We start from the raw sequence: 21,404 nt of genomic DNA, 5'->3' as shown, positions 1-21,404 counted from the left end.
TAGAAAAAAATTATCCACTTTTCCATGGGTGGGTAGAGGACGGCAGAGATTGGTGGCCAGGTGATGACATAAGAATGTGATCAAGAGAGAAAAACAGAATTCAGAAAAATGACAAGAAAGAATGATGGTCAGTGAGAAATTCCTAGTAGTCAGCATAGTGAGAAGACTTTTAAGAACAATTGTTCTGATTTAGTGCTTTTTTTTTCTTACTTTCTGTGTTTAATTCTACATTAATCGTCAATCTTAACACAATGACAAGGATAATTGTGTTGTGGGGTAGTTCTGAGGAACAGAAAAACCAAAACTGAGCCCTATACTTACTAGAAAAAGAACAGAGTCTAAAGAAAATGACAAATAGGAACTGAGAAACCAACAGGAACAGAAGTCTTCCCATCCCAACCAAGAATCAAGAGGAATATTGAGCAAAGCAGTATATGCCCCTCACAATACTTTAAATGCAAGTTAGTCTATTACATTTAGATATACAGAAAGAGTAGGCAATACCCAAAAGCTGCCATACTGAACAACATTGCTTTACTATATAGTACTTTATAGTAATGCTTGCCACTAGTTTATTACTTCTGTGTGTCAAAGAACCTGAAAAACCATTTCAGAATAGATTAACAGACTCATGGCTTTTCTGGTCTATATGTTACTTATCTTTTAGTTGTTTTTTTTTTTTTTTTTAGAAACATACACTTCCAAATCTTTGATTCAATATTTTTTTACCATGTTTCATCATTTAAAAATATTAAATGTTTCAGGTCAAGTAAACCAAAAAACAATCTCTTTCATTAAATATATATATATATATATATATATATATATATATATATATATATGGCTAAGTCAACCTGTGTTAGTCTCACTCAAATGCATGGTTACATTGCTTATGGGCCACTTGGATAAAAATACAGAAAAAGAGCATTCTCCATGTCAGCTAAGCATAATCACTCATATAGACCATAACTGATGCTGAAACCAATCTCTTCATCAATTGTACAGGAGATGGCCTGGAAATGGGCCAACTCTGTAAGGCCCACCTGTGTCAAATCAGACCCTGGGAACCGATCTAGAGGTAGAAATTATGCAATGTAGACAAAATTCTTATTTACATCTTGGAATTCTATGTCTATGTATATGACATATATATGATGAAAAATATATATAAGATAAAAATTCCTAAACTATTGTTACTTAGAATATTTGAGTGAAGTAAAAGCAAGCTGGACAAAACAAATGGTTAAAGAACATTATAAATCTCCACATCAAATAATGACCCTTGATTTTTGTGAGGTACTATACTTTCCAATAAAATAACCTGGAAGACAGGAACTAGGTACAACAAATAAAGAGCAGATATTAACTAGAACAAAGTTGAAAAGTTACAGAGTCCTAAATATAACTCCAATCATAGCTATTTCAGAGGTCAGGCTATAGTCTTGATAGAAAGTGAAGTAGATTTCAGTGTCCATGGTAAAGCAATACATACTCATAAGGAGCCTCTGGACTTTCAACAGGATCATTGCCTCCTTTAGCTAATCTTAAAACAATTCAAACAAAACTACAGTAGAGGTCATTTTACAATAGCTTTAATTTTGTTTTGCAGGCTTGTAAAATTCACTTATTTAATTTTAAAAGTTTTTGTAGATTCCATTGGATTTTCTGCAGAGACAATCTTAACATCTGTCCATAAAGACAGTTTTACTTTTCCCTTTCCTATTGGTATGCCATTTGGGTTTTCTTTTTCCCTTTATTGCACTGTTTATAACCTACAAAATCAAACAGAAGTGGTGGAAGCAGACAACTTCCACTTGTTCCTGATCTTTGGGAAAACACATTCAGTCTTTCCTATAATTTTAACTGTAGGTTTTTAATGATTTTATTGGGTTAGGAATTCCTTTTATTCTTCATTTTGTGAAAGATTTTAATCAATAATGGATGTTAGATTTTGTCTAATGCTTTTTCTGCATATATGTCTATGGTATATCAAATTGATATATTTCCAAATATTAATTAACTTTATATTTGTGGATTAATCTTGGTTATGATGTATTATTATTTCTTTACATTCTCGTATTTGATTTTCTAACATTCTGTTATGACCCCTGCGTCTGTGTTAATAATAGATATTGCTGTGTGTCTTTATTTTCACATAATGTTTTTCAAATTGTAAAATGCACTTTCTGCATATATTGCCTGGATTTGGTAATGCTAGCTTCATAGAATACTTTGGGAAGCACTCATTCCTGTTCAAATTTTGGAAGAATTTAGGTAAAAATTAGAATTGGTTTTTATGTTATGGATTTTTTACATTATTTTCATTTCCTGGAGTCTGCTAACTTTGGAAACTTTTGTTTCCTTCTAGTTTCTAAAGGTTAATGCTTAGATCACGGAGAATTTTTCCTCTGCTCAAACTATGCATTTACTACTATAAATGTCTATGTACTATTTAGCTGCACCTAAAAATTTTTAACTGAGTTATAGTTTCATTCAGTCCAAAGTACTTTCTAGTTGTCTTTTTTATTTCTCTTTGAACCCATGGTTTATTTAAAGATACATCATTTCATTTCCAAATATTAGAGATTTTCCTCAATATCATTCTATTGCTGACTTCTAATTTAATTACTTTGTGGTCACAGGACATGTTCAAATGATTTTAAACTTTTTAATCATACTAAAATGTATTTTATGGCTCAGCATATGATCTATATTGATAAATACCTTTTGCACAGCAGAGAAGAACATGTATTCTGCTGTTAGTTGGAGGGTGCTGTTGGTATTAATAGGCCAAATTGGTTGGTGGTTTTCAAATCTGTAAGCTTTCTAGTATCCTGACATTTTATTCTATTAATTACAAGAAATGGTGTTGAAATCTCCTGACTATAATTGTGAATGTATCTATTTCTTCTATAGGTCTAACAGATTTTATTTCCTATATTGAGAAGATTTCTTATTAAGTACATCTATATTTAGCATTGCTGTGTTCCAATGGTCCACAAAATAGGATGCTGCTGTGACTCATAACTGAATATGTGAAACAGGCTTTGGAACTGAGATATGGGTTGAGGCTGGAGGAATTTTGAAGCACATGATACAAATGTGGACAGGACAGGCTATTCTGGTGAGAGTTCAGAAAGAAAAGAGGAAAGCTATGAAGAAAGTTTCCATCTTTCTTACATAAATAATCATGAACAGAATCTTGGTAATAATATGGATGGTAAAGGTCACTCTGGCAAGGTCTCAGATGAAAATGAAGAACACTGGAAATGAGAGAAAAGGTGATCCTTGTAAAAGGACTTGGTTGAGTTGTAAACATGTCCTAGCCGTTTGTGGAAGGTAAATTTGTGAATGATAAAATATTTACTGAGGAGATTTCCAATCAAAGTACTGAGGAGGAACAAAGAGGTAAACTGAAAAGGAAACTGTTAGTAAGAAGCAATCAAAGCACTAAAAAATTCTCATTTATCCATACTGCAGAAAAAAAAAAAGAGCAAGAGAGAGAGAGAATTTGCACTAAAGGGAATACTAAGGGCATGTCTGAGCATTTATTTAATAAAGAGATCATGAGTATGACTCCTGAGCTTAATCTGTAAGAGGAACAGTGAAGAATGACCTCTAAATCAATGGGTAAATTATCATCTTCATATCTGATGATCTAACACTGACAAAAAATTTCCTTAAGCCTACAGACACCTTCATAGACAACCAAACCCAGGATCTAGGAACTAAAAATAATCCCGTGATGATCGTTTAGTCATAATCAGGTAGTCTTATATCCACCAGACAGTGTATGGCTCTAGTCTCTGTCTCTGCTTTCTACTAGGTAAAATCCTAGGTCCCATGTTCACTCTAATCTACCATATACAAACCATAAAACTGGGATCCTGTTTTTAACTTTAAGAAGTAATGAGCCCTTTTCATCACTTGACCACTGCTCTATGAACTTGTCCCCCATTGGCAGGCAATCGATCAAATGGGAAGATTTTGTGACATGAATTGTGACCTTCCTGACTTTTAAGATTGTTACCTAAATATCTTTATTAATATTTTTAATATCAAATAGAAACAGTGCTTCCTGTTATTACAATTGTCCATTTATTGTTTGGATTTGTGAGCATGCCATAGACCAGCTTGCCAGGGATCAGTTTCATCTGTTGTTTTATTCCCTTTCCTCACTATAGTTCCAGGATGTTTCACGCCTATATCCACCCGAATTTAAGATGGCCATTGAATGCCAGAACTCCCCAAGATGTTCAAGATATCCCTCTCATAATCTGCCACATTGGCATGTCAATTATTTCAAGCTGAGGCAATCCAGACTCTGCAAAATCACAAGAAACTTTTACCACACTCCTATCTATCTAGAAGAATGAATATTAATAAGGGTATAACCCAAAATTATGGAGTTTAGCAGAAATAGCCTTTCCATTGCTAAAAACTATCTAAATGGTATGGAAAACATCTAATTACAGAGCATCTGGGCTTTGTCATATCACTATTTCCTCATCATGTGGGTCCCTCTCTCTTCCTTCTAAGTCCCAAGCATTTATGCCCTCCCTTAATTAATCAAGATATATATCCTCATTTTTTTCCACTGATGTTGGCGTCCATATCTTTGTAGAGTCCCCATATACCTGTAATTAAATTTGTTTTTTCTTCCTACTAATCTACCTCATTTTAATCTAATTACTTAACCAGATTGACAGGGGGAATTTTTTCCTGCTCTTTGACACCACTCTCTTATTTTAATCAATCCTTTAATAATATATCATATGTATGGAATGACGTCCAAAAACTTGCTTCAAATACATCTGGCCTTCAACTGGCAATTCTTTCTTTACCAGGCATAACCAACTACATCACTTCCTCATACTAATATGATACTCCTATTTTGACCCAATTTAAATTCTGACTTACTTCCAAAGTGATTGATTTAAGGATACCCTCACAGGACTGGTTGTGGAGGACAGAATAGTGTGTAGTGAAGCTACACCAGAAGAAAGTTCTACAAAAGAAGAGACCTTCAAATAGATTATAAATCCTCTTACAGCAAAGACATAAAGAACATGGCTTTATCCTTTGTCCATGAGGCAGTGTAGACTTCTCTTATAATATCAGACAAAAAATAGCTTTTAGTATAGCCAAAGATCATTGTTTATATTACCCTAAGTTCCCTTTTTAATTAGTGATGGCAAGATCAGAAGTAGTGCAAATGAAAATGGCATAAAAACACAGCCTATCACTTTTAGAAGTGTTAATGAATGCCCCATGGATTTTTCTTTTAATTGCATGAGAACAGACAAGGAAATGTCTCCATAAAACTGTCACTTCTCAGGGAAAAGTGTTAATGCTATGTAAATTAAAATTTGAAAGTCTACTTAACTGAAATCAGCAACACCAAGAACTGTGCATATGGAAAACACAATTCATCAGCCCTGAGAACAGAGCCATCCAACCTGCTGATAGCTATACATATCTCCAGCTAAGCCATTTTAGGGCATGCTTGCATTATGTTACAATATAGCTAGGAGTGGCAATGGATTTAGAAATGTTTCTCCTGTGAGTTTAGTGGAAAGCAGAAGACAAATTTGGCTCCTCTCATTGAGAAAATTTCATACAGGCACAACAATTCTTGAGAAATAGAAATAACTACACATGTACCCTCTGAAGAAACTTTTCTACAATGTGATTTTTATGTTTCTCCATTAGACAAATACATTTTTTTAATTTAAAACAAATTTTCTTTTGGATTTGACTATAGATATTAAAACAAATTAAGTGGCATTACTTTCTTCTCTTATTATTATTTAAATGTTATAAAAATCAGTTATTCCCATTCTTTTCCACATTCCTTTCCAACTTTGTTTCAAACCAATAAAACACTGTTACATTCTGACAGTATAATTTTAAAAAATCATTGTTACAGTGTATCATCTTTATACATTTTAGTTTGGTATTAGCTAAAACAAAGCCTTGGGCTTTTTAACTTGGAAAACATGTTATTTGCTAATAAAATAGAATATTATTTACATATTATATATAATAAAGTTTATATGAGATATATCTAAGTTATATATACATATTATGTATAGTTTATATAAGACATGCACTGATATAAACATAGATATTCTGCTGGGGGGTTAGTTCCCCCACTTAAAAGTCAGATAGACTTTTCCCAATAGGCCCCCAAATAGACCTTTTGTCACCTTAGTATAAGAACCAGAGGTCAATAAATGCTCTTTAGCCTCGGGGGGTTACTTAAAGAATGCAGCTGGTTTTAGATTGAGAGCCAGTGAGGACCCTGAAGGTTAGAAGTTTCTGTTTATTTAAGCTCTTCTGCCCATTTTTTGACTGGATTATTTTCTTTGTTGTTGTTGAGTCTCATCAGCTCTTTGCAGATTTTTGTGATCAGTCCTTTATCATTAGTGTTGGGTGCAAAAATGTTCTCCCAGTTGGTGGGGTTTCTCTTTGTTTTTGTTATTGTCTCTTTTGCTGTGCAAAAGCTCTTTAATTTGATGTAGTCCCAGCTGTTTATCTTTGCCTTCACAATCACTGCTTTGGGTGATGTGTCTGTAAAGATGTCTTTGATGTGCAAATCACGTAGTGTTTCGCCTATATTTCCTTCTATATATTTTATGGTTTCAGGTCTTATGTCTAGTTCTTTAATCCATTTTGAGTTGATTTTTGTGTATGGTGTGAGGTGGTGGTCAAGCTTCATTCTTTTGCATGTAGCGACCCAGTTTTCCCAGCACCATTTATTGAACAAACTTTCTTTGCTCCAATGCATATTCTTTGCTCCTTTGTCAAAGATTAGTTGACCATAAATCTGTGGGTTTATTTCTGGATTTTCTATTCGATTCCATTGGTCTGTATGTCTGTTCTTGTTCCAATACCATGCAGTTTTGATGATTATGGCTTTGTAGTATAGTTTGAAGTCTGGGAGTCTGATGCCTCCATTCCCTTCTTTTTTTTTCAGGAGAGCTTTGGCTATTCGGGGTTTTTTGTGATTCCATATGAATTTCATCAATAATTGTTCTATTTCTTTGAAGAATGACATTGAAATTTTGATTGGAATAGCATTGAATCTGTATATTGCTTTTGGAAGGATGCAAATGGCCAACAGGCATATGAAAAAATGTTCAACATCACTTGTCATCAGGGAAATGCAAATCAAAACTACCATGAGATACCATCTTACACCAGTGAGAATGGCACATATTAAAAAAACTAGCAACAACAAATGTTGGCGAGGGTGTGGAGAAAAAGGAACTCTTCTGCACTGTTGGTGGGAGTGCAAACTGGTCCAACCACTGTGGAAAGCTGTGTGGAGATTTCTGGACCTACTAAACATAGAGCTTCCATATGATCCAGCAATTCCACTCCTAGGTATTTACCCAAAGGACACAGAAACATCAATTCCAAAGAACACCTGCACCCCTATGTTTATAGCAGCACTGTTTACAATAGCTAAGCTTTGGAAACAACCCAAATGCCCAAAAATAGATGACTGGATCAAGAAGATGTGGTACATATATACCATGGAATATTACTCAGCATTCAAAAAAGATAAACACATGCAATTTGCTGCAACATGGATGGCGCTGGAAGGGATCATGCTCAGCGAAATAAGCCAAAAAGAAAAAGAAAAATACCGGATGGTCTCACTCATAGCAGGAATCTAGAACTTAAATAAGGGACCAGGAAAATGAATAACTATAAGAAAGTGAAAATCAAAATCAACAAAAAACTATGAACCAGAGACACTTTTAGGGGGGCGGAGGCGGGAGGGGAACGATTGGGGTCAGAATGGGGGGCTGCAATTATATGGGGAATATAACAATAAAATTTATAAAAAAAAAAAAGTTTATAACTCACAAAGTCATGTAAACATTTCTCATTGGGTTTTTAAATAAAATCTAAGCTCTTAAAAAAAAAAAAAAAAAAAAGAAGATGTGGTACATATATACCATGGAATATTACTCAGCCTTCAAAAAAGATAAACACATGCAATTTGCAGCAACATGGATGGCGCTGGAAGGGATCATGCTCAGCGAAATAAGCCAAAAAGAAAAATACCGGATGGTCTCACTCATAGCAGGAATCTAGAAAACTTAAATAAGGGACCAGGAAAATGAATAACTATAAGAAAGTGAAAATCAAAATCAACAAAAAACTATGAACCAGAGACACTCTATGGGGGGTGGGGGCGGGGAGGGGAGGGGTTGGGGTCAAAATAAGGGGATTGCAATTGTATGGGGAATATAAAAATAAAATTTATTTAAAAAAATAAAAAAAAAAAAAAGAAGTTTCTGTTTATGTCTCAACCCTTATGGCCTCCCTAAGTCCTTCAATCCAAAGAATTTACTCTGGGAGCATCTTACCAAGGTCCAGGTTTATTAGTAAACATGTTTTCTCTAGCTAGGAATCTGAGATTCTAAGCTCAAGTTGTTGGGATTCAGTGAGTAGGATTCTTGGGTCCCTCTGAGAAAGGTTTTGGCACAGTTTTCCATTCAGCGGCACATGACATGTTTATTAAGGAAAAAAGATGTTTGCAGAGACACAAATAAGCAAAGGCTGAATTTTTAGGGTTTGTTAGGGAACGGAGACACCTGCATAGATGCATGCCAAAAGTCTTAGGACAAGATCTCCATTTTACCAGAGCAAGGGGCATCATTTTATAGTGGGGGATTCTTTGGGGGGATTCATTTCTTTGTAAAATTTTATCACTTTGGGGTCCAGTTGTGTTGATTTTCTGTAACTGATAAACAATCCTCTTTGCCCACATCTCAGACTCCTGGAAACTCCCATGACTGTTTTAACTCCATAATCACTCCTACCCCAACCTGTGGTTTTTGACCTTGTGAAAACTTCCATTCTAAATTTTCTACTCTAAGCTTCCATCAAGGTGACCCTCTCTTGTCTGTCATGTGAAATCTCCTACTCTCTGTACTCAATGACTCAGGCCCCAAAATCCTAAATATCACTGGTCTCCTCCATTATCCTTTAGAATTTACAATCATGTGAATTCCCTGTATGTATGCTATTAAATTCACTGATTTTCCTTTGCTAACCAGTTTGATATTGTTTTGATTACTTGTTCAGCTGGAGAAGACACCAGAGGGGTAAGGGATGACTTACTTTATACCCTAACAATATATAATAGCTATTATAACATGTATAATAAGAAAAGGTGACTCTGGACAGTGAGATCAGACTAATGATAAAAGGGAAATTTACAGGGACTCAGAGTAATCTTGTAGGAATTTAAAAAATTTTAGCGCTATGTTTCTCAAACTGTAGCCCAGAGATCAGAAGAAATAGCATTCCCTAGGAGTTTGTTAAAATTGCAAAATCTGAGGACTTCCCTATTTTTCCTCAATCAAGGTATGCATTTGAAAAAGATCCCCTGGAAAAATGTAAATACATTACAATTTTAGAAGCACTAGTATAGAATCAATAATAAATGGGAAAAGAGTGATATGAGAGATGGAGATACAAAGATAGACGGACATCCTTGATACATGTCATGAAGTTTATACTGATCAGGAACTAAGGGTTTCTTAAGCAAAGAAGTGATACGATCTGTGATTTATATAGTTCTTGTTGCAATGCAGAAGTGCATTTTCGTGGAGAACTGAACACAGGAATATCAGTTACAGGGTTACATACATCAGAATGATAACTGTTATTAATAGAATCTACTACATGCCAGCATCATGGTATAAGCCTTATAATTTGTATGTATTATTTTAATCTCCTCATAATCCCTGAACTGCAGGTTCAGGGTTTTGTACCTATGACAGGTTTTGCCCAAATCACTCTCACCCCAGATCTTCACATGATGACTGGCTTCAAACCAAAGATAATTTGTTGATCACAGCTAGCAGGCTTCATCCTCATACCACATCCTCTGCATAAATGTTTACATACTCGTTGTAACTACTCTCCCTCCTCTTCTAAGTGTGTTAGGGTACCACCGGTTGCTTTCAGTGACTATTTTCACAAGTGAATAAAAAAAAAATATAATTTTCAGTTTCCTTTTAAAGAAACAAAACATCAAGTGGTTGAAATGTAAGTGGGGAAAAGAAAGATACTAATATACAGCCAACCCAAAAATTTAGGAGGCAATTAAAAAGGCAAAGTTTGTTTATTGGGATCAAACAATAACAATTTGGGGTAAAAAGATTCAGATAGAAAACTTACCTCAAGAAAGGACAGGTAGATTTTATGCGAGGAAAAGAGGAAAACGAGGTAAATTGTTAAAGAAGAGTTGACTATTGTCAACAAGCTTAGATTATTCTTGGTTATACACAATTGGTAAGCGAGTCTCTAGAAAGAGTAAAAAGGGAGCTGACTGACCATCCTCCAGCTAAAAGGCCTTAATCATCATTTCACAAACATCTGTTTGCTTGGACCAAAAGTCTTTGACCCAACTCAAAAGAGGCAGGTAATGCCATTTCTCTGTAATCACTCCTGCCTCCATTTTGAAATGGCCCCACAGATATTAACTTTTCACAGTATATTTAAAAAAAAAAAAGTCCCTTCAACTATAATAGCTCTCATTTTGAATCAATCCTGAAGACCAATAGTTTTTTTGCCCCAATTAGTGGAGTAGTTCTCTACCGAATCCCACTCAATAATCTGACTAGGTTTAGAAGCGAAAATGAAAGATCAAGAAGAAGATACACTAAATTCATATTAAAACTCTGTTTGCCTCTACCAATCTGTGGTTAAAAATCAGTTGTATACATTTGTCTTATTTGATTACAAATTAACCCTGTGAATTAAATATTATTCTCTGAATTTTCTTTAACATATTTTTAATAATATCCAAATAAAGAACCTTTTCTTGAACCCACTTCTTACCAGGTACTACCACATTTTCTACTAATCTTTTACCAAAAGGTCTTTTAAATTTAACCCAGTCTAGCTTTCATCTGTGCCATCCTACAGAAACTGCTCTTGGCAATTTAGATGAAATAACAATTTTTTAGAAGATCCAAATTATCTATGGGTGAGCTCAAGATGAAAAAGAAAATCAGAATAGTCTTATATCTATTTAAGAGAATTAATTTGACTTTAAAAGTCTTCTAACAAAGATAAACTCTCAATTCAAATATTGTTGCTGGTAAATTTTAATCAACATCAAATAACAAAATAAATAATATAAATGATATACAACTAAATACAGACACTAGTAGAAATAACCCCCAATTTATTTAATGAAGTCAGAATTATCCTGAGGCTAAAACCTGATAAGGACATTATGAGAAAAGTACAAACCAATATCTCTTATAAGCACACATGTACAGTTTTTCAACAGTTATTAACAAACTAATCTAGCACTACATAAAACGAATAATGTCATGACCAAATTGAGTTTGCATCAGTACAAAAGGCTGGGGCAATATTTAAAAATCAACCATGAGGGCCTCCCCGGGGGCATAGCGGTTGAGCACTGGGCTGCGAGGCTGCCCGCAGCCTCTGCAGCGCTAGTTCGATCCCCAGCCGCCAAGCGAGGGTCCCACATGGCACACAGACCTCTCCTGCCACACCCGCTGCTCCCCTCACTAGTGTATTTCATCAGAATATAAAAATAGGGGCTCCCTGATGGTGCAAGGGGTTAAGCACAGCACTCTGAAGCTATCCACAGCCTCTGCAGCACAAGTTCGATCCCCTGGCCAGTGAGCTACCCACATGGTGCAGCAGACCTCTCCTGTCCGCCCACTGCTCCCCTCAGCAGTGTATTTCAGTCAGTCTGCCTGTTCTGTTCCCACTCTGTCTCTGGTGAATCCTCTAACCGCTCCCCCCAATGCCACACCTCTGGCCTGTACCCCAGTTCTTGTATGCATAAATAAATAAATCTTTAAAAAACAAAGAATATAAAAATACAAAACACCTCAGGTAAAATCACAATGCCTTATATCAAACAAAAGATAAGCAGGCTTACAAAGAACTAGGAAAATATGATCTATAATGAACAAATAAAATCAATCATAATTGATACAGGTTATAGAATTAGTAGGCAATGACATTAAACCATTATTATAATTATATTCCACATGCTCAATCAGTTAGAGCAAAGACTGAACATGTTAAGTAAAACACAGACGATATAAAAGTGACCCAAAAATGGAATGCCTGGAGATTAAGATTACAAATGGGATGGGATTGATCTTCTTCAATTACACATTGAAGAAGATTAATGAAATTGAAGATAGAGCCATAGAAATGATCCAAAATGAAATAAACATTAGAAAAGACTGAAAGCATTAGCAGAGTATTCATCACCTGTAGGATGACTAAAAGCAGCCAAATATGCATTTTATTGGAGTCTACAGAAGGGTGGGAGGGGAAAATATTTCAAGCAATAATAAAATCAGGTTCAGAGATTGGAACTCAGTTTGAACATTTTAGAAAACTGCTTTCATGCAAATTGACTGTTAAAATACTGTGGTAATGAAAATAACTGGGATCTGAGAAAGTCATTTTATAAAAATAAGTGTTAATCTCTTTATATCAAATGTAAACTGTTATACAGGCTATAATTAAATAAGTTTTAAATCTAAACTGAGGCTGAGTAACAGATTTGGACATTAAACTGGCTTCTAGGTAAAAGTTTTAAGGTTCTTAATAGGCAGAATTGATTCTACTAATCATATTATAGAGCCATTATACCTTATAATAAGCAAAAGTGAATTGTCACAGTTCTACTTTGGTATTAGGTACTGTTAAGAACGTCTTATTTAAAAAATCTTATCTTACTGAATCTCTACTTTCTCTACCAATTTAGCCTTAAAACTTTGCATAAAAAGGTAATGTAATACTATATATTATGGATATTTAAGTTGTTTGAAAGGTAAGAAGTAATTACTGTCAAATGTTTCTTAAAGATAATCTACTTTTAATTTTTCCTTAGGTTTCTACTAAATCTTCACTATGAAAAATAATAATTTTCAACAGACTAGGCCTAATGAAAGAATTTTCAAGAGGGGAGAAAATGGTATAACTGACAATTTTACAATAAAGTTCAAATGTTAGCATCAAAAATACATTCAACTCAATGCTCTAATTATGTATTCTGTTCTCCAAAAGAAGGAAATAGGTACGTATGTGACCTGAATTCTTACACATATTACTATAGTCATCACTGATGAATTCCAGCAATTAGAGTTGAACAATTATCAGCTAAAATAATTTATTGAAGGCTTAGTTTTTTTGATATGCCATCCTGAAAAAGTATTTCACTATATCCTCCATTAAATGAGTTGTGAGCAAAATAAAGTCCATCTATAGTTATGACTTAATAGGCATTTATAACCTTTAACTTTTAATTGCAAAATTGTCTCATATATTACCTATTTACATATTGTATAAATATGCACTCTAAATATGCCTGATATGAAGGGAGACATGTACAAACAAATGTTAAGTGTAGTGCAAACAACAAATATGAGAATTACGCTAGCTGGTTGTTTGTTCAATATAAAAACCCCCTATCCAATAAGCTATACTTATAAAGGCACATAATAAATACGAAGGGCACCATTAAAACCATTTATGCAAGTTTCAGATTTTATCAAAATCACAGTGCAATTCAAACAGATATAAAAATTTGGGGTTCCAAATAATTCCATTTATATGTATATAAATGTTCTCACAGGCTGTATAAAGTCCCCACCATGTTCATTTTAAGATGGATATATCCAGCTTTAGTTCAGTTCACAAAGTGTGGGTATAAAACAATCTACAGAAGCTTTCATAGAGTTTAAAAGAGTTCTAATCACCCATGCCAACTGCACTCCTTTCTTAGCACAAAACTGCTTTTGAAACCAACCATTCATTTGCTAAAACAAGGCATCTGCTGTTAAAGAGATTGATTATCCTGGGGCCTGACCTAATTGGGTGATTAGATATGGTTCTCCACTCTGGATGGCAAGGTTTATAGAAAGACAAAAAATTAGACCAAAAAAGAGCAAACTTCTTTTGGACCCTAAAGCACTTTTATTTATTTCAAACAATCTTTAAATAGAAACAAGTACATTGCAAATGTCAGATTGGTGAAATTAGTGGGTTATGAGTTACAATTTCATTGAGTTCACCATGTCATTTCTTTGGTAACAAGTACATATTCACTTTTATCACATAAACCAAACATACCCAGCAACTATTTTTAAATATCCCACTATAACTTCACTATATAATAGATATACTCACACACAACAAATACACCCACACACACAAATGCACAAACAATCTGGTCTTTTACTGATAGTATCATTTCAATGTTTTCTATTGCCAGTTAGGTATCGTTTTTTCCCCCCAAACATAGACATCACCTCATTGCTGTGGCTAATTGCATTTTTCTTCCTAGCCTTTGACAACCAGACCTTTGTTAATGCTATTCACCACTATATCAGACTCAGGTCATCCATCCAAAACATGACAAAAGACGCAGATGCTCATGTAAATTGCACTCCCCAAAAGTACTGCCCTCTTCCTCCATGCAGATACAGACCCATGACCCCCTCCCATTTTTGTTCACTCCTTTGTATCCACTTAATCTGTCATGCTTGGAAAAAGTGGTAATATATAGACTTTAAGAAACATTACATTCCACTTATGTAACAAATCTAAAATCAATTATGAAGTTAGTTATAATTTTATATAAAAAACTTAAAAATTGCCTATTCTGATTGAACTTCAAAATGGAACCATGCACCAGAATAAAGACTTCTTTTACTACCCCCCAACTTGAATTCTCTCGTCTTTTTGTCCTTTCACTGAAGAAAAAAGGTTTCAAGTAGAAGTGTTTAAGCAGAAGTGATTCAACAGCACTGAATCTTCATAAAATATATGTCATAATTTAAGTCAGCTTTATTAACTGATATTTTATTAGCTTTGATACAATTTTCATTAAGTATTAATTACATACTATTTCTACTTTCAAAGCCTTAAGAACAATTTCTAGATACAGAGAAACTACTAAAAGATGCATTTTAAGGAAGATTATTATAGATTCAAATGTATATTATGTGTGTACATATGTCCATATTTCAGATCAAGGTTTCTTTCTACTTATTTTTCTCCCCATATATATTTTTATTTTATAGATTTTAATATTCATTATTCTTTGGACACTTGGTTACTATAAGAGAATGCAGAAATAGCTAATTTATTACTAGAAAAGCAATTTATCCATATAGAAACCAATAGCAATATTTTGGTATTTTAAGGAGAGTATAAAGATCAAACTAACTTGACTTTATTTTTGAATACTTTCAATTTTATAATATTTAACAATGAGGGAAAACTTAATAAATCGATAAGAAATTTACAGGTTATTGGAGCTACTTCCCCTACCTTTCATTCACAAAGACAACCCCACACTAAATTTAATATGCTCATCGGTTAGCCATAATACCAAAATAAAAAGGACAGAAAAACTTTATTGAACTTAAAATGGCATCAAACAATAGTAACCATTAAAATTTAGCAAATATTATGGAATATATCAGAATCTTTAGGAACTGAATGACACAGGTAATCATTTTATCAGAATTCTCCATGGTAAGCCTGAACTGTGCAGGCCACCTCTATGGGGGAAGAAAAGGGGAGGGGAGGGGAGGGGAGGGGAGGGGAGGGGAGGGGAGGGGAGTAAGACTTTCTGTAATTGGTTGACGTTAAACAGGTTACTACATTACTTAAGAATGGGAAACACTGTCATATTCAATTTATAAGCAGAAAACACCAGCACTAATAATATAATTAATATGCATGACTGATCTATAACTTGATAAATATGGCTTAACTACTACTCCAATGTTTGAATGAGCTACAAACACAAGGCAAGTTATAAGAAGTCTATTTCAGTGGAAAAAGTCAAGTTTAACAAACAGAACATTAGAAAACAATGAAAGTGATTTTCTTGTTTTCACAAAGATTTTTCTCTCCATAAATGTTTTATAAAATGGTGTATACAAATATTTGAGAGAGACCCAAATTTATAGCTTGTTTAACATACTTGGTTTTATTATGGAACTGCTCAAAAATATTTTTCTACTTATTCAAAAAGCATTTTATTATGGTATTAGTTGGTAGGTTTAGCAGAACAAATTCACCTATATTTACATATTACACAATAATAAGTACAATTCTATATACAAAATATTTGGAACCAGCTAATTATATTTAATATATGAGTATAAAGTCTTTGCCACATTAACCCTATCTTTATTAACTTAATAGCAAGCATGGCTTTTTAATTCTTCCCTTTTTAATTCTTCCCTTTTTAATTCTTCCCTGAGGCTTTGTGTTAGCAGTTTTCATATCTGAAACTGTTCTGAGTTGTTTAGAAGTTGTTTAGAAGTTGAATTATGTTTTTAGATACACTGTTCTGTCAAATCTAAATGAATACAGCACCCAGTCTATGTATATATGTCACACACATCCAGAGTATATCATCACTCTCTGAGGATTAAATACAAGATATCACATACCTTTCAAAGTATACCTTTTGGTATCTAGTAATGCGTGAAAAGGCTCCAAGTGACCATCACTGTAAAAATAAAATTGTAATGGGGTCAGAATGGGGGGATTGCAATTGTATGAGGAATATAAAAATAAAATTTATTAATTAAAAAAAATAAAAAATAAAAAATACATATAATTCTTACCCCCCCAAAGCCCTAAACTGCACAAAAGTAAAATAAAAACTATTAGTTTAAGCACCAAAAAAAAATAAAATAAAATAAAATAAAATTGTAACAAAATATCAGTGTAAAATCATAATAAAACAAAGGAATACTTTCTGGTAAGAAACAGGCCATATTTTACATTAAAGAATTTATGAAATTATTACTATGTTTTCACTAACATTAGTACTTTTTACTAAAGATAAAATTTTAAGATCCTATGTTATACAAGTGAACTATTACAAACTATTATTTATGCAGTACAGACATATATTTGTTAGCATTATAAAGTTACCGCTTATTTAGAAAAGGTCGTGATTCCACTTTTTGAACTTTTTTAACAAGTGGACCACAAATGGGGAGGGTGAGGAATGTAAGAAACTTACATTATACAATATAATTCTTAAATCCATGAATAAACTTTTATTACAAAGTAAACTTAAGTGATCAGAGTACACAATTTCTCATTTTAATTTTGCTCTTCACATTGAATAAGAAATAATCTAAGAAACAGAATAACTTCAAGATTTATGATGGCAGCCTTTTAAAAAGAAAATGGTAAATTTCCCTCATGACATAATGAAATATTTATGTGCACATGGAATTTTTTCAATTAGTTGAATTCACATCTTATTCAACTTATCATAAAGTATCAATTGTTGGTTTTTTTCAATATTAGGTAGATGCATGTCTTTTTCAAATTATCATAAAGATAAGTATCACCTACTGTTTTATAAGCAGCACAAATTGCTTTATTTCAAGATGTTGGCCTCAAAAATAAAATAACACCTGGCAATTGGAAGGAAAACACAAGCCTATGAGAATCATGTTTCATTTAATGCACAATGTTTTCTTTTCCAGGTAAAAACAAATCAATATGCAAATGTAATTACGTATATATGTTTTCTATGTGTATATGCAAGTGTGTATACAACAATTTTGCAGTTCTGCAATATATTATGATTCAGTAATTCACTCTGACATATTCCACATATATGCATAGCTTAAAAAACACCACATTCACTTTTCCTTCATTTTTCTTTGAACTGAAGCACAGATACTAGAACTGATTTTTAAAAGCTCTTATTTCACATGTAAACAGTGCCATCTTCTGGCAGTTCCATCTGTGTGGTAACATAAAAGTCATGGATTAACTCCCACTTTCTTGATAAGTTATGTGCACCAAGTTACTGAGTTAATCAGTTTCCTTGTGCCCTCTCCCTTTATGCTGCAGTTGAGGTTTTCTGGAAATGAACAAAAACAGTAAAAGTACAGCATGTTTATGAATTCGATGAGCAACAATCCTTAAAATAACAAAAGTGGAAAATGGAAGTGAAAAAAAACACAACTGGCACCTGGGGCATATATCTACCCTCTCTGAACTGCCAGTGCTTTGTCTCTGCAAAAATCACTAATTGGGAGAGTCTCATGAAATTAACATTATTCAGTGACCAGAAATGTTTCATTTTCTTAAATTTTCTTTTTTTTAATGTTTTCTGCTTAAATTTCCTTCCTTCCTTCCTCATCAGTCAGGTACTCAATTCTTATTCCCAAATATCATTTTCTGATGATACTTCCTATTCAACCTCTCTGGTTTCCAAGTCTCTCAGCCTCCTAGACCTGCATTACTAAATGTCTATCATAGTCTACTGCTTTTCATAGAAGGGATCTGAGGATTTGCATATATCGTGCATGGGTTAAAGACAGCCCAATCAAGCTATTGGCAGCTATTGCACCATGAGTTCGATCCCCAACCATGGAGCTAACCCACACGGCCCGGCAGACCTCTCCTGTCTCACCCGCTGCTCCTCTTTGCAGTGTATTTCACTCACCCCCACCTCTGGCCCACATTCCAGTTCCTGCATGCATAAATAAATAAATCTTACAAAATTAATTAAAAAAAGAATCATTTGTGTAAGGATGCTGTTTAAAACATGTCATCTTCTAGATACCACATGTACACAGGCAGTGTTGAATAGAAAGACTATGGTTTCAGGGATTTCTGTAATTTAAATAGAAATATAGCATGAGCCACAGTAATTTTACTTTTTTTAAAGATTTATTTATTTATGCATACAAGAACTGGGGCACAGGCCAGATGTGTGGGAGGGTGAGAGGATTCACTAGAGACAGAGTGGGGAACAGAACAGGCAGACTGACTGAAATACACTGCTGAGGGGAGACAGGGAAGGTCTGCCTCACCATGTGGATATCTCCCAGGCCGGCTGGAATCGAACCTGCACTGCAGAGGCTGTGGACAGCTTCACAGTGCTGCGCTCAACCGCCTGCAGCACCAGGGAGGCCCTGAGCCACAGTAATTTTAAATGTTCTGGATTATAAAAATGAAATAACTTTAATATATTTTATTTAATCCAATTGCATTTTAATGTTCAATTACCTTTTAAAATATCAATGTGATACTTTACATTTTTTATTAACTTTCATTTATTTTTTCTTTAACTATCACCAAGGTTTTCAGTCAATCTTTCTTAACACTAGTTAATGATATTTAAGTAGGTTTATTTTTGGGTGGACAGCATTATAACTCAACATCAGATATACTACACAATATTGCCCTCCAAAAGTCTATTTCCTATCTACTACCATACTTCTTTTAATCCCCCTTTCTCTCATAATCTAAGCATTTTTTTTCTTTATTCTTTTATTTCTTTATACTCCATTTGTGAGTACAATCATATGGCATTTGTCTTTCTCTGTCTGACTTTATTTAGCATTCTGACCGTGAAGGAAGGGCCTCCCCAAAATATCCAGAGCAGGCTATTTCCAATATGTGTCACACTGACATGTGAAACTAAGTTCAATTGAGATCCTGTGGCTTTCAAAAAAACTTTTACTATTACCTTATAGTATGAAGATTAGCCAGATTTAGAGTCATCTCTAGAAACAACTTTCTTATCAGGGAAACTTTTTTTTACGGCAGGGCAAACATCTAGAGCATCTGGTTTTGTCATGAGTCACCCTCTCCTGGCCATGTGAATCCTTTCTCTCCTTGACACTCTAGGTCCCTTACCCATTTGCTCAAAAATAGAAACCTTCAGATTGTCTTTCTTACTCTAAAATTTAGTCATGTAAATTCTCCACATGTAATTAAATTTATTCCTTTCACTTACTCATATGTCTGATACTAATTTGTTTTCTGAATCTGTCCAAGAACCTAAAGGGCGTATCACCATACACCCCCACACCCTTAAGGTCCAACCATGTTGTTATATATGGCAATTTATTTTTAGCTGAGTAATATTTCATTGTGTATATATACACATAAACTCAAATGTACATGTACATATATGTATATCAAATTTTCTTATTCAATTCATCCATCAATGGGCATTTAGGTTGTATCCAAATCTTTGTGATTGCAAAGTACAGCAATGAATATAGGGTTGCATATATTCTTTTCAAATTAGTGTTTTCATACTTATTCTTTGGTTAAATAAATACAAGTGGAATAGCTGGATTACATGGTTATTTCTTTTCTTAATTTCTTGAGAAATCTCTATGCTGTTTTCCATAATAACTTCACCAATTTATATTCCCAGTAACAGAGTATGAGAGTTTCCTTTTCTCCACACCCTTGTCAACATTTGTTTCTTACTATTTTGATAATGTCATTCTAACAAGTATGAGGTGATATCTTATGGTTGCTTTGATTTGCTTTTCTCTAGTAATAAGTGATGAAGATCTTTTCGTGTGTCTGTTGAATATCTGTATATAATTTCTGGATAAGTATCTATTCAGCAACTCCACTCATTTTTTAATTGGATTTTGTTATTGTTCTGTTGTATGAAATAGGTTCTTCCTCATATTTTGTATATTAACCCCTTGCCAGATTTGCAAATACCTTCTCCCATTCAGTAGGGTGCCTTTTTATTTTGATGATGGTTTATTTTGCCATGCAGAAGCTTTTTACACACTTTTTAAAATACTGTCTTAGAAGTTTGATACTTAACATTTCAATTTGGCCCAGCACATTACAAGTGCCTAAGAGCTCCTTTAGCTAGTGGTTATGGTACTGGATTGAATGGAGAATTGGAGAATGGGTAATAGAATCTACATATTTAGCAAACTACCCAGTGATTCTGTCACATACTCAAGTTTTAGAAGCACCACTCCAGATTGTCCTGTGTATCACCCATTCAATAACTATTAAAGAATTTACACTTGGAAAAAATGTGCCTTTAATTATGTCAGTCTTAAGAACTCGATATCCCTGGTGCATCATTTCAATCAATACAGGTGTGTATTCAAAAATCCCTGAAAGCAGCCTCACCTCATCCATCCAAACTTATTTCCACTTAGAAAATGTTTTCGGTTTTTTCATGAAGCTTTTCTAGGCAAATAGTCAAATGCTTATTCATTCAAGAAACGTTTTATTCCACTAAATATCATCATGGAATCTATACAAAAACAAAGAAGATAGAACATAAATCATTACATAATTATAGCAATGTGAATGTACAGTTATAACAAAGAAAGAAATGCTCACAAATAGGGCCATGACACACTGTAAGAATACCTAAGAGATGGACCTTAACGTCTGAGCAGTCAAAGAAATTTCTTTGATGCAGTAAAATTTAAGTTGAAAACAAGTATAAATAAAATCAGGGATTGGAACAGCTAAAATGAAATTTTCAGGCAGAGAAAAAAGTCACAAGATGTAAAGTTACTAGAAGAGCAGGCCGATTA

This window comes from Talpa europaea, assembly GCF_964194135.1.
Source record: "Talpa europaea genome assembly, chromosome: 13".
NCBI classification, from domain to species: domain Eukaryota; kingdom Metazoa; phylum Chordata; class Mammalia; order Eulipotyphla; family Talpidae; genus Talpa; species Talpa europaea.
This window is presented reverse-complemented; position numbering follows the sequence as displayed.